Genomic DNA, 16,222 nt, shown 5'->3' on the forward strand with positions numbered 1-16,222 from the left:
AGTACACAATTTGTAGCCAGCAGTGTGTTCTTCACAAATCCATACACTGAATAGTCACCAAAGGCTTGCAGACTAACCAGAATGTCCAACTGCAGACAGCTCTCTCACATTTTCCTTGTGAACAGGAAGCTACACACAATCTAAAATCATGTCTGTGTGATGGATTGGTAAGGCTATCTGCTAAATTATAGAAAGATATCTACCATTTATTTTATTACATGGGAAAATCAACAAGATAGATAACTTATCTAACTAGCAGGTTTTACCAGTTTCCAGGCAAACTACCAGTTTCCAGGCAAGTCTGAACAGTGTCAAAAAAAAAGAAAAAAAAAAAAGGTCTGAACAGCGTCTGCTCTCTGCCTCACATTACTTCAGGTGGATTTTTCACAAGTGACAAAATTGGCCAAAAAAGTTAGTGATAGTTAGCTAAAAATGTACATAGTATTGCTAGCTAATGTTTATTTAGCAAGTTTCACAGAAATTTGCTTAAAAATAGAGGCTAGCTGCCTTTCCGATGAACGCTGACGGTCATGTCATTTTTTCCAGAAATAACTATTGTTAGTCCTACAAATAAATACTTCGTAACTAAAAAGTTTTGATTTTCAGTAGACAATATTGACAACACATGTTAACTTGTCTTACCTTGAAAGATCACCTCAGTTTTCAATTTGAAGCAGTAAGTCCAACACTGGAGGTAATCTCCCGGGATATCCTCTCTGGCTCCGCCCAGGCAAATGGAGGATGACGATGATGACGATACAATTAATATTCTCGCCCAGCAACCCCTTAACCAATCATATGTGCTTTTAGCTTATATTGTTATGAGTATCTGGCAGTTTTCAGAAATAAAATCGGTGATTGGACGGCGAAGATATTGAGACAGGAACCATGGGAATAATTGTTCCCAAATTTGAACGCTCCGGCTGGAAAGGGTTAAACCTAGCAAAGTGTGTAGAGCTCGCCGTTCACACATCCGACCCTCGCATGGCACCACGCAACTCTGGCGGTGTCATCACTTTAACTAAAGAAAGTACTCCTGAAGTGTCCCTTTTATAGCATGAGAGTGCTAAACTAGTGATATTGGATGGACTACTTCACAGAATGACTAAGAAATCCTCAGGTAAATAAATCAAACAACTTGTCTTACCTACGAAATACCGACACATGGTGTTAAGATCACTCCATGACGAGTCTGGACATCTTGGAGTGGAGAGAACTACTGACCTCATTAAAGACAGGTTCTACTGGCTAAGGATGAATTCAGAGATTGAACAATACATCAAAACATGTAGAAGGTGTATTTCCAGTAAGTCCTTACTTCAGAGAGCATCCCCATTGAACCAGATCACAAGTCATGGTCCATTAGACCTTGTGTGCATTGATTTTCTATCACTTGAATCGGATTCTCGAGGGATAGCCAATGTATTAGTGATAACTGATCATTTCACTCGGTATGCACAAGCATTCCCTATAAAAGACCAAAAATCCATCACTGTAGCCAAGGTGTTTTGTGAAAAATACTTTGTGCACTACGGCTTACCTGCCAGAATATATTCTGACCAAGGTACTGACTTTGAGAGTAAGTTGATCAGAGAGTTGCTGTCCGTTGGGAGTCTGAAAGTCAAGAACCACACCCTATCATCCTCAGGGGATCCCCAACCTGAGCACATTAATTGTACTCTGTAAATTGTCAATGCTGGGGACCCTTGACTTTTCTAAGAAACTTAAATGGAGTCAACACATCAGTCAGTACATGCATATAATTGCACGAGAAAAGACACTACTGGTTACTGGCCTTACTACCTAATGTTTGGCCGAGAAGCTCATTTAACTGTGGATGTTTGTTTTGGTACCTGCCCTGATGGAGAAAATGAGATCCAATACCAGCAATGCATCACTGAGATGAAGAAAGACCTGAAGAAGTTGTATCAGCTTGCTTCAGATGCAGCCAATAAGAGTCATCTGAAAAACAAATCACATTATGATCAAAGGGTCCAAATCCAACCCTTGGAGGAAGGTGACCAAGTACTTCTCAGAAATATTGGACTCACTGGTAAACATAAGTTAAAAGATTGTTGGAATAATTTACCTTACATAATTGTGGAAAATTTGCCAAACTTAGCAGTATACCAAGTAAAACCTGAAAAGGGTATTGGTATTGTGAAAACTGTACATTGTGATTATCTTTTGCCAATTGGATATCTGGTCCGAATGTCTGATTCACCTGAAAGAGAAGAATTACCTCAGAGACCTGTCGCAAGAGCTCAAACTGCACAAAAGCAGATAAGACAAAAACAACTGACATCTACCCTACCAGATTCCAATGCAGGTGGAAGACAACCAGACAGTTCTGGGTCTGAAGATGAGAATATTTACCAACCACCTCGGTTCAATATGGATGAAGTCCAAAGGCAACTGAGAGAATCATTAATGTCTAAAGAGAACATTGTAGATGATGAAGTTGAGGAAGTTGCAACTGATGAAGAGGAACAGCATTCTACTTAGAATAATGATGAACTGGAGGAACCAAATCCTTTTGAGGGCATGGAACTTGAGGTTCCACATCCACTCCCTGATACTGTGGTGGACACAGATCTAGAAGGGGGAGACATCCCTACCTAGTGCAGCAGTGGAGGATGGTGAAGTTTCAGATTCATGTGTACCCAAAAGTGCCTTGAAGCCAGTCATTCATCTGAGATACGATGAGCCTGGAAAACCTTCAGATATGCCTTTGACTATCCTTCATAGAGGAATAAGGATTCAATTCAGTGACTGCTATAAGTTACAAGATAACTCTGAGACTGGCTCCAAGAACAAATCACTTACTATTTGCCAAGTCTGTGCCCAAAGAACACAGATATTTTCTGCAAAAATTGAAAATTCTTGCCTGAAAGAGTGTCTGATGAGAACATCAAGACATTCAAAAGGGGGAGGGTGTAGCCCAAACCAAAATTTTATTAACTTTGTATATAGTTTAAGTAAAAACTATAGTTTAAAAAAAGGGTTAAAAACTTAATTGTACCTGGGTTTACATGTGCTCGAAACACAATAACTTACTAATAAAAGTTCTGCTCTTAGTTTTAATTGGTCATTTGTCCATCAATCTCGCAGAGATCGGGTGAAAGGGGCGGGGCTTATCAGCGGTGTGCTGCAGCTTGCACCGGAGATAGTCAGAGCAGAGAAGAAGAGAGTTCAGTGAGAGCCTGCACAGTTCTCTACAGTTTTAACATAAACCAGAATTTGAGGACAACTGACTGTTGTGCTGCTTCTGGGTTGTCTTATGTTCTTTAAAAAGGTATTATATTTTTCCTTTTTCCTTGTAATGTAGTGATGTCACGGTGTTAAATCAATATGGTGTAAAAACTGAAAAAATGCTGCTTGTGAGTTGCATATTAGCATGTCTAAACCATTTATATTTAATGTTATCTGTGTTTAATATGTGAGATTGGTGTTATATATTGGGTGTAATATTATTTATAACCTCTTACACAGGAAAACGGACAGTTGTTTCTTGGTTGAGAGTTTAATTACCAAGATAATCTGTTGAAGCTGTGAGAAAGGACGTTTCGCCTCTACTCTTCTGTACTCTACATGTGTTTCTTCAATGGTGCTTTGACTTCTGTGCTTTGTGAGTGAACTGTTAGCCATCTGCCTGTCTTCCAACATCCTTACCATCATCTCACATCCAAACTTCCACATCTCGTGTACATTAAATGCATGTGCACCACCTTTAAGTTGTTTGCTTTATAATTGAAGTGGCCAGTGGGGGCGGCTGTGGCTCAGGTGGCAGAGTGAATTGTCCACTAATCGCAGGGTTAGTGGTTTGATTCCTGGCCCACATGACTCCACATGCCGAAGTGTCCTTGGGCAAGACACTGAACCCCGAGTTGCTCCCAGTGTCAGGCTAGCACCTTGCATGGCAGCTCTGCCGTCATTGGTGTGTGAGTGTGTGTGTGCGTGTGAATGGGTGAATGAGTCACAGTGTAAAGCACTTTGGAACCACTAAGGTTAAAAAATCACTATATAAGTGCAGACCATTTACCAACATTGGGTTTCACAAAGTGTGTGTGTGTGCGCGCACGCGCGCCCCCATTTTATTTGTTTTATATTGAGATATTCTAAGTATTAGTATAGTAACATACAAGATTTGAATAAACTTTTCCTTTATTGAGAGCACTTATTTCATTTTTTTACTGAACTAATTGGACTGAAAAAGTAAATTGTTGGTTGACTTCATTGTTCATTATGGTAATGTTTTTATTTAATATCTTTTATTTTCTATTTGTAAATTAAATACAGAAACCTCTTATTATAGATATTTGACTTTGGCCTACTTTTCCATTTATTACTCAAGTTACTTTTAATACGCTGGGGGGTAATTTAAACTATTCTTAGTAGGTAAATTAAAATAGTTATACTAATAAGTGGAGGCACTGCCAGATAAAGCAATTCATACATGTTCAAAAATCAGCAGTAGTTTGCTAAACGACATCTAACAGCTGAATTGGCACCAAAATATTCCTGTCTATATCCAGGGCTCCCCTCCCTTGTTACCTAAGTCTGATTCTCTGGGTCTTACACATAACATTAGGACAGGGGTTACACAAGTTACATTCAAAACAGATGAAAAATACAAATTTGAGAAGTAGTACATATTTTTATTTGCATATCCTTTCACAAACTGTCAATACACATTGTAGTAGTGGCAAAACGGGGTCCGGTTTAGATCTCATTAGATTTTACATAGTTGTCTTGTCTATATAAGATCATTATTAGATCATATTTGAACTAGTTTCTGTCACAGCGGTTGCACTTTGGAAATTAAAATTAAAAACAGCCGTTTGTAATCGGACTTTGTATGATTCCTTCATGACAGCAGCTTCAAGTCAAATGGGTTTAATTCATTGAGATATATATACATATATATATATTTAGAACTGGACTGCTGATGACGTCATAACAGTGAAGCCACTGCGCTGCCATATTGCTATGCCCAAACATTCCAATGTCCCTATTGACTTAATAGGAAATCATCTCATTTCAGTGCATAAACATTAATCATTCAATCACAGATTTTATATATGAAATCTGAATTATGTTTATATCAAACAGTATCCGCTGAATGTAAACAAGTTCACTGAAACTGAGGTAAGATACCAACAGACATTTTCAGACGTATTTATTGTATTATTAAGTGTTTGTTTAGAGTTACTTGTTTTATATTTTCATCAAAAAGTGCCTTTTTCTTGCCGGTCACTTGAATAAGCGCGCGCGCGCGCTCTCCCTCTATCAAGCGCGTGCAGAGAGGGAGACGAGCAATGATGGTTAAAATTAAACTGATCCACTAGGTTTAAATGGCAAACGAACACGTATTTATTACATGTATCCATGCATGACTACAGAGAGCACTTCAGTATGAAAACAAGCAAATCCCAGACATTTAAATCCCTGTCTGACTATTTTAAAGACCCTTTCGGGGGTAAGAATGTATTGTCACCCTAAACAAGCAGATATTTCAGCTTTTCCTATTTACATTACAATTTGTGGACAGTTTTCCCACTTCCTTTGGTGATCGTTGTGCTGATAGACTGAACACCGGGGCAGGTGAATGCTCTGACATCACGATCCGCGTATATCTTCTCCCTCATAATGAATATTATCCAGAACAAACAAATAAAAAATTAAACATGATTTTCACTAGAGTACGAAATGCAACTGTTGTATCCGCAGGTTAGAGATGGTGAAACGGGTGTTTTCGCCTGTCAGTCATGACACTCTATGACAGTTTGAGCATGAAAACACTTCCGGTGACTTCACCTCCTTCCGGTGGATTCTACGGTGCATTTCAGCGGCTTCTCCCCCTCTGCACCTGTGGAGTGCAGAGAACGCCCCTGGGCGCTTCGGCAGAAACAACTAAAAGAGTACAGGTGCATCTCAATAAATTACAATGTCATGGAAAAGTTCATTTATTTCAGTAATTCAACTCAAATTGTGAAACTCGTTTATTAAATAAATTCAGTGCACACAGACTGAAGTAGTTTAAGTCTTTGGTTCTTTTAATTGTGATGATTTTGGCTCACATTTAACAAAAACCCACCAATTCACTATCTCAAAAAATTAGAATACATCATAAGACCAATAAAAAAAAACATTTTTAGTGAATTGTTGGCCTTCTGGAAAGTATGTTCATTTACTGTATATGTACTCAATACTTGGTAGGGGCTCCTTTTGCTTTATTACTGCCTCAATTCGGCGTGGCATGGAGGCGATCAGTTTGTGGCACTGCTGAGGTGGTATGGAAGCCCAGGTTTCTTTGACAGTGGCCTTCAGCTCATCTGCATTTTTTGATCTCTTGTTTCTCATTTTCCTCTTGACAATACCCCATAGATTCTCTATGGGGTTCAGGTCTGGTGAGTTTGCTGGCCAGTCAAGCACACCAACATCATGGTCATTTAACCAACTTTTGGTGCTTTTGGCAGTGTGGGCAGGTGCCAAATCCTGCTGGAAAATGAAATCAGCATCTTTTTAAAAAGCTGGTCAGCAGAAGGAAGCATGAAGTTTCTTGGTAAACGGGTGCAGTGACTTTGGTTTTCAAAAAACACAATGGACCAACACCAGCAGATGACATTGCACCCCAAATCATCACAGACTGTGGAAACTTAACACTGGACTTCAAGCAACTTGGGCTATGAGCTTCTCCACCCTTCCTCCAGACTCTAGGACCTTGGTTTCCAAATGAAATAAAAAACTTGCTCTCATCTGAAAAGAGGACTTTGGAACACTGGGCAACAGTCCAGTTCTTCTCCTTAGAGTTACCCTCAAGGGAGAGTGGGGACTCCACCCTCAGGTGGTCCAGCTGATTTGGATTCGATTCGGTCGAGCACAGGTGGACCTGTTTGCTTCCCGGTAATCCTCCCACTACCCGCTTTGGTACGCCCTGACCGAGGCTTCCCTCGGTATAGATGCGCTGGCACACAGTTGGCCTCCTGGACTATGCAAATATGCGTTTCCTCCAGTGAGCCTACTTGCACAGACCCTGTGCAAGGTCAGGGAGGATGAGGAGCAGATCATCCTAGTAGCACCCTACTGGCCCACCCAGACATGGTTCTCGGATCTCACGCTCCTCCCAGCGAATTCCCCTGAGGAAGGACCTTCTTTTTCAGGGACTGGGCATCATCTGGCACCCGTGACCAGACCTCTCAAATCTCCATGTCTGGCCCCTGGACAGGACGCGGAAGACCTAAGTGGCCTACCACCCGCAGTGGTAGACACGATCTCTCAGGCTAGGGCCCCCTCTATGAGGCGCCTGTATACCTTGAAATGGCATCGGTTCGCTAAGTGGTGTTCTTCCCGACGCGAAGACCCCCAGAGATGCGCATTCGGATCAGTGCTTTCTTTCCTACAGGAGAGGCTGGAGGGGCGGCTGTCCTCCTCCACCCTGAAGGTGTATGTAGCTGCTATTTCAGCTCATCATGATGCAGTAGATGGTAAGTATTTGGGGAAGCACGACTTGATCATCAGGTTCCTGAGAGGCGCTAGGAGGTTGAATCCCTCCAGACCGCGCCCCCTCATGGGACCTCTCCGTAGTCTTTCGGGGTCTACAGGGAGCTCCCTTTGAGCCTTTGGAGTCAGCTGAGCTTAAGGCACTCTCTTTGAAGACTGCCCTCCTGACTGCGCTCACTTCCATCAAAAGGGTAGGGGACCTGCAGGCGTTCTCTGTCAGCGAATCGTGCTTGGAGTTTGGTCCGGGTTACACTCACGTGATACTGAGAACCCGACCGGGCAATGTGCCCAAGGTTCCCACGACTTTTAGGGATCAGGTGGTGAACCTGCAAGCGCTGCCTCAGGAGGAGGCAGACCCAGCCTTGGCATTGCTGTGTCCGGTGTGAGCTTTACACATCTATTTGGATCGCACGCAGAGCCTTAGAAGCTCCGAGCAGCTCTTTGTTTGCTTTGGTGGACAGCGGAAAGGAAGCGCTGTCTCCAAACAGAGGATCGCCCACTGGGTCATCGACGTAATCACTATGGCATATCAGGCTCAGGATGTGCCACCCCCTGCGGGGTTACGAGCCCACTCCACCAGGAGTGTGGCGGCCTCCTGGGCCCTGGCCAGTGGCGCTTCATTGGCAGACATCTGCAGAGCAGCAGGCTGGACAAAACCCAACACCTTTCCGAGGTTCTACAATCTCCAGGTTGAGCCGGTCTTGTCTCGTGTATTGGCAGACACGAGCAGGTAAGTTCCGGGACAACTGGCCGGGTGTACCGCTTGCGCACAGCGCCTTTCCCCTCCCTTGAGGTGAGTATGTGCGCTCTTGACTCCCAGTCGTGTTCACAGACGGTGATCCCTGGATGACTTTCCTTCTTAGCCCTCTGGCGGTTGAGTTTGTGGAGAAACTCTCTGACCAGCACAGTACGTGCTCTAATGAGCCCCTGTACTGAGGTAGGTGCTCCACATGTGCTGGTTCCCCGAAGGCGACCCCATGTGATATCTTCCACAAAATTGTTTCCCTGATGGCAAACTGCGTCTTCCTTGGGCAGAGACCATGGTAGGTCCTTCGGGTAGGACCTACCATGGGACTTCTCCACATGACATACTTCTGACAAGACTCGGTAAGACCATGTGATGTATTCCACTCAAAATACCCCCCCCCCCTTTTGGGCGGGGTGTGGTCTCCGTGGTGTCTTCCCCTTGGGAGGGACACCCTCCGACGCAGACACTTATGGCTCCCAGTCAATTAACAAATTCGACTCTTTTTGGGGAGAAAAGAGAGGGAAAAGAGGCCTCAGCTGGGCTAGCCTGTCCCTGTAGTTGGGCAGTCGACTTGTTCCTGATGGACCGTTCGAAGCCCATAAGAGCGTTGGGGGAGGTTACGTGATGGCCTGGCGCGCTGGCAATGAGGCACACAGCAGTCTGCCCGTCACACACCGCCAGTTCACGTATCACAGTTCAGCTAGTTGTGGCGTTTTGTATAGGGACCCCTAGTGTCACTACATCGACACAACGTCGAATGAGTGACAGATAGGGAATGTACTGGTTACTTTTGTAACCTCCATTCCCTGATGGAGGGAACGAGATATTGTGTCCCTCTTGCCACAACGCTGAACTACCTGCTGAAATGGCCGGGACCTGGTCTCGGCCCCTCAGCACAAAACCTGAATGAGTGGTTGCATACCAGCTCCTTTTAATACCCGTATGTCCGGGGGAGTGGCATGCAAATTCCACTCGCCAATTCTCATTGGCCTTTTTTAAAAAAAGCAGAGGTGTTTGGGGCTCCCAAGTGTGACCCCTAGTGTCACTACATCGACACAACGTCTCGTTCCCTCCATCAGGGAACGGAGGTTACGAAAGTAACCAGGACGTTTCATTACATCAGATTCGATCAGAGTTGTGTACGTTTTTTACAAATGACTGCCATAAAATTGTAATGAAATTACTTTATTGATTACTTCATGGAAAAATAATCACATTACTAATTAACTTTCAAGTTACATTCTAAAGCACTTCACAGAAAAGTTTCTTTTTCTGCACAAATTAAAAAATGTCTATGTCCTTCTTCATTGTCACACACCCTCACATGTTTCTCCCTTACTGACTTGTTATGGGGCCGTTCAGCTGTCACAAAACACAAACAGACGTACATGAAGTTAATTAATGTTTTAAATGCATTCTACATTATTAAAAGTAATTTAGAAATGTGTGACCCAAGTAATGTACTTAAAAGTAACTTAATTGAAAGTTAGTAACTGTAATCTGATTACACTACTTTTTTTTACTTAAAGTAATTAGACTACAGTAACAAGTACCTTGTAATCAGATTTCACTCAACACTGGACATGATAACACTGACAGTGATCTGTAAAATATAATAATTCTTTAAATACTGAGTTTGTCCTGATCCACCTATCCAGATGGAAATTTAGAGAACCCCAGATCTCCAATAATTTTTTGGAAACAGGTTGTTTTAACCCCACAAACAGACCTTTTTTAGTGTGACGTCAATGTATGACCGCGGCGGCATGTTTGTGATCAAAATTTTACATTCAGTATGCCTTATGTGTATGACTGGGATTCATACAAAGTCTGCAAAAAAATACAAACAAATAAATAAAAAATCGATTTATACATTTTGAAGAAATAATGCTGCTGTTTTAACTGACATAGCTAAAATGTTATTTTTCTTTCAGTAAAGTTAAATCTTACAAGTGACACGGCTTCATTTCGCCAGGGTCAAGCAGCGTTGAAGGGGGAGAGCAGTAATAAAACACTTGTTGGTTTTGGCTCATTTATTCAGACATGTCAGTAATCTGTACACATGTCAATTATATTTATAGCATAAACATTGCAATGCAAGCAGCATGAATCTGCCAATGGAGATGTGCAAACTTTTGTTTCTAACCCGGATCATCTCTCCATCATCACAGCTGCATGGACATTCTCTTCACTCGACACTCTCTGTCTCCCATAGGACTTGCTAAAAACAGTCATACACACAAGGTAAATATTGACCTACCAACTAGTCGACTACTTTTCTTGATGACAACTTAACTAATAGAAATGAGTAGAAATGTAGGTTTAGCTAGTTAGCATGGTCCAGTTAGCCCCTGCTGGTAGATATTGTAACTACTGAGGTGTGTGAAACTGAGGGTTTGGGACTATGTGATCTTGCCATCAGTCAACTTCAGGATCTCATTTTCCTGTGGCTCCAGAGTAATTTCTCACATTTATGGCTCTGGTGATTGGCTTAAAAATCCTTTATCTGGGACTGAGTGCCCATGAGTAAACATGGCAGATTTTAAATGATATACTTCCGGAGGGGACAGCAACAGCCATTGAGATAAATGGGAATGCTAATGGATAGCTCTCTCCAGGTATATTAGAACTCTTCAGACGATATTATAGTTTCCGTGTGTCCTCTATGTCCATCTGCCGCTAAATTGGTGACAGTGATCTTTGACTTGACCTTTTCAAGCAGGCTTTCATATGTGATGACCTCTCTGACATTAGACCACAGCAAAGAAAAAGTGTTTTCATGTCTGATTGAAGTATGACCTCTCCATGTTGCTGGTCAGTTTAGTAGCACGAGATCTGTCAGTATTTTGCCGTATTCTGCCACCATGCAATCTTGCCGTTATCAGGAACGGAAATGCTCCATCCAGAGAGATGAGTGCCGCTTTGTGCCCGCCATAGACCCCACTCTTCCTCTCTCTCTCTCTTTGTTGCTCTAACAAGCCCTGCTCAAGCTCCAGTGAAGCGAGAAATTGTAAACTCTGAGAGTGTGGGTACAGATAAGGCTGTAGTGTGTGTGTCTCTCCCAGAGAGAGATCAGATAAACTGTATACCCACCGCAGGACACTACCTCACCTTTAATCCACACACCTTTGTATTCACTTGCAAATCCTCCTGTCCCCATAAATATGTATTAGCACCTCCTCAATAACGGCTTTCAATAGATCCGATCAGATTTGGGCCCCTCTCTCGTTTTGTAGCATTGTGTCCTGTCGTGTGAGCACAGAAAGTATTTAAAGTCTTTTTGTGGAAATACACTGATAGGGAGTGGATGCTGTGCTGCAGGTATTCAGACACACTGCATTTTGTACCACTCTGTGCATACTGTCATTTATATATATAGACAGCAGCGCAGTACGAAAGAGAGCACTTTTACCTTCAACCAGAGAGAGGTATAACAAGGTTTATGTGTTTATCCACTGTGCTGTTCGCTTATGCACTGGCGTGTTGCAAATTAATTTAATACAGCATGATGTTGCATCTGAATGTCAAATGCTCAGATGTGTAGAGTATAATATAAAACAGAAAAATGCAGACTAAATAAGGCTACGTCGGTAGTGTCCACATTGATCCGGATACATTTGAAATCAGCGTTTCCGTTTTCAAAATGCTCTCAGTCCACACTGACAATTTAAAAAAGTTGCTTGTCCACACTGAAACGTAAGAAAATACTTAAATCCCCTCAGTGTGTATGTGAAAAATCGCTGCTCCATGTATGGTCCATACTGATCTCACAGTGAGATCAGAAAGACTGGTCGACTTTTCTTTAGCTAAAATCGGTGTTTACTTACCAAAATTCGTAACACTGCCCCCCGTGGCCAGAGCAGTATGTGTTGTTGGGCATATGGGCACATGTGAGCTCCATTTTCTGGGTATAATGTCCATGTAAGGGCACCAAAAGCAAGACATGAATCGAGTTGTTTTCAGCTGTACAGGTATTAATACAGTGAAGAGAAATGCCCATTTTATGAAGACTACCACCCAAACCTATGCCTAACCATTATTGGAGCAAAACGCTTGTCACTGATTATGCAATCGTGATTACTCCGTGGTCTCAACGCAATATCCAAACCCTGGTCTCCCCCACTGCTGACCCGATGCGCTTCTGGACGTGACGTGCTTCCGGGTGTAAACAATCGATGCAAACATATCTGATAGGAGATGATAGGTTTTCGTCTTGGAAATCTGCCATGCAGGCCATTTTTGCCCAGTCTCTTTCTTATGGTGGAGTCATGAACACTGACCTTAACTGAGCCAAGTGAGGCCTGCAGTTCTTTGGATGTTGTTGTGGGGTCTTTTGTGACCTCTTGGATGAGTCGTCGCTGCGCTCTTGGGGTAATTTTGGTCGGCCGGCCACTCCTGGGAAGGTTCACCACTGTTCCATGTTTTCGCCATTTGTGGATAATGGCTCTCACTGTGGTTCTCTGGAGTCCCAAAGCTTTAGAAATGGCTTTATAACCTTTTCCAGACTGATAGATCTCAATTACTTTCTTTCTCATTTGTTCCTGAATTTCTTTGGATCTCGGCATGATGTCTAGCTTTTGAAGATCTTTTGGTCTACTTCACTTTGTCAGGCAGGTCCTATTTAAGTGATTTCTTGATTGAGAACAGGTGTGGCAGTAATCAGGCCTGGGTGTGGCTAGAGAAATTGAACTCAGGTGTGATAAACCACAGTTAAGTTATGTTTTAACAGGTGGGGCAAACGCTTTTTCACACAGGGCCATGTAGGTTTGGATTTTGTTTTCCCTTAATAATAACAACCTTCATTTAAAAACTGCATTTTGTGTTTACTTGTGTTATCTTTGACTAATATTTAAATTTGTTTGATCTGAAACATTTAAGTGTGACAAACATGCAAAAAAATAAGAAATCAGGAAGGGGGCAAACACTTTTTCACACCACTGTATATTTTTATAAAGCACTATTTGGTGCATGTGATATGCATTAGTGTCCTCTATGTCTCCAAGGAAAATTTTCTCTTCTCGATGTCCTCTATCTGTTTTGCAGTTATGCTGATATTAGGAGAGCTCAAGCTGCTTGGATTTCCTTTAAATCTTCATTGTGTATATTCACTGTGAATGCATTGCTCAGTTGGTGACTGTGTGTTTATATGGAGAAATAAGTGGTGCTCTAAGATGAAGCTGTTTGCCGGTGGAGAAGCTTCACCTGTCAAAGATGATCACAATACCCAGGAGAGCTCAGAACAGACAGACACACTGTCATCATACAATTACACCACCTATTACAACGCCTCAGCTGCACCTCACACACACACACACACAGCCACACGACATTCAGATCACTGTTCCTTTAACACTTAAAATGTGACTTCTGTAATCTTGCTCTCATTTTCTTCTCTGTCTTCCTTTATGGTTTCTTTCTCTCCCTCTGTCCTTTTGATAAATATATAGGTGTCTAAACAACCTGAAATCTGAAAACCGATGTTTTTTTTTTTTTTTTTTGCAGTATATGGAGGGAGGAAGGCAACAAGACAGACTAATCCAATGTTTGTCACACTGGTCCAATAAGATGCAGCGTAGGTTTCTTAAGGCAGCATTGATGTATACTTCACTGCCTGTAATATATATATATAATTTATTTATTCAACTTATGACTCCATTTCTCTTGTAAAATAGGCATCATATTCATGAAATTTTTGCTTGGTTATGTCTAAAGCTCACTTGATTTGTTCTAGATCAGATGTGACATTAGGGTGTTTTTAAAGGCTGTCTGAAACCAGTGTCCATTAGAGGTGCCTTCAGTTCCAGACACAGCTCATGTGTCATCTTGCCATCATCTCTCTGAAGGTGTCAATCATAACCACACTCATTTCTGTGTCTTTGTTCCTATGTTCCTCCTGTCCTTCTGTATTTTACAAGATTGACTGAAGACACTTGGCATGTTTGAAAAGGTGTACTACCTGCTATATTTTCAAGTAATTTGCAGAATGTATATGGTGCATTGTACGCAAATTTTCAGAATGCATGGAATACCTGGATGACCTACTTCATTTCTAAAATGTCTCTTTCCCACAGTGCAATATGCTTGACTTTCTATTTCACATGATTCTTTTGGCCAAAATTAAACTATTGTTCACTCATTATCATCTTTTTAAAATTGTATATAAAGCATACTACCATACGACACGGAGTATACAAAGGTTCCTCGTGGAGCAGGCGATTACGGTGCACCTGTGCCCGCAAAACACCGCCACCTGGTGGAATCATCCTAGGCTCCCATCTAAGGCCTATAAGTTTACGTCGTCCCTGATGGCCAAGGCTTACAGTACTGCTGGACAGGCCACCTCTGCCTTGCATGCCATGGCCCTCCTGCAGGTCCACCAGGCCAAGGCATTGAGAGAGCTGCACGTGGGTAGTCCGGACCCAGGATTGATGCAGGAGCTGCGCTCGTCGACCAACCTTGCCCGTCGGGCGATGAAGGTCACGGTGTGGGCTATCAGGCAGGCGATGTTCACTATGGTGGTCCAGGAGCACCAACAAGGTTCGTTTTCTTGATGCCCCCATCTCTCAAGGTGGCCTGTTCGGCAACACCGTTGAGGACTTTGCCCAGCAGTTCTCGGCAGTTAAGAAGCAGACGGAGGCCATCCAACACATCCTGCATCAGCGTGATTCCACCTACTGGCCACCGAGATCTCGCACCCCATCTGCTCGTCACCGAGGGTGTCCACCTACGGCAGCAACACCGGCTCTGCCACAGCCCGAGCTGACGGCTCGGCCCCAGCTTAGAGCCTCCCACAGTAAGATGACGCCCCTGTCTCTCGGCCTGGCGCCAAGAACCCCAGAAGGGCTTCGAAACGTCCCTGAGATGGGCGACCCAGGGGTGAGGAGACCCGCTGTAAACCAGGAGGTGGTACACGGACTACTCCATCCCCCAGTGGAGGGCCAGGAGGAGATTCTTTTGTTCCCTTTTTCTTTGATTTCGCCACTTGCCCTGAGGGCACCGGCACTTTTATTTTCCAAAAAAGAATGGTTTCCTCATTCTCTGGGTCACACACTGTGTCGTTGTCATGACAGCCGTACATCGACCACTCGCAGCAGGGGCGCTGCGGACGCGAGTCCTCTGCCTTCGCAGACCCAGCTGCGACACTCACATATCCACGATCAGGCATATGTGATGCCCTACGAGGATGCCCAGCCTCCTCTCCCGTCGCAGACCGATCCTATGGTGGGTACGCAGAGCGAGGTAAGTGCTCTAAAATCTCTCTCAGTACAGCCACAGGTTTGGGACATGTGAAAATGTCATTATCTCTGCAAGTAACTAACCCTAAACCAACCGAGGACCAACAGAAACCTATTTTGGTGGAGGTAAGACTCGTCAAAGCAGCGGCGATCTGACTAAAATTCAGAATGAACCACTGGTAGAAATTGGCAAACCCCAGAAACCGCTGGACCGCCTTACGATAATCTGGGGTAGGCCAATCGGCAACCGCCTTTACCTTGGCAGGGTCATCAAGTGAGAGAATGAATCCCAGGAACTCAAACTTCTCCACCTTGACAAATAAGCGATTCTCCAGCAGGTGCTGTAACACTCGTATGATGTGCTGGACATGGTTGTGCATATTTTGGGAGAAGATCAAAATATCGTTGATGTAGACAAACACAAACCAATTGACCATGTCATGAAGCACGTCATTGACGAGTGCCTGGAAGAGGGCCGGTGCATTGGAAAGGCCGAAGGGCATGACCAATTATTCAAAATACCCTGTCGGGATGTTAAAGGCCATCTTCCATTCGTCCCCCTCCCTGATGCCAGTCAGGTTGCAGTGTGGCAACACCCATCACTCCATCTCTGCTCTTGTTGACTCTGGAGCAGAGGGGAAATTTATGGACGTTAACCTGGTTGCTCAGTGGTCCATTCCCTGGTTTCCCTTGGATGAACCCATCTCCACCAGCATGCTCTGTGATTACTCCTTTC

This window comes from Myxocyprinus asiaticus, chromosome 11 (assembly GCF_019703515.2).
Source record: "Myxocyprinus asiaticus isolate MX2 ecotype Aquarium Trade chromosome 11, UBuf_Myxa_2, whole genome shotgun sequence".
Taxonomy (NCBI): Eukaryota; Metazoa; Chordata; class Actinopteri; order Cypriniformes; family Catostomidae; genus Myxocyprinus; species Myxocyprinus asiaticus.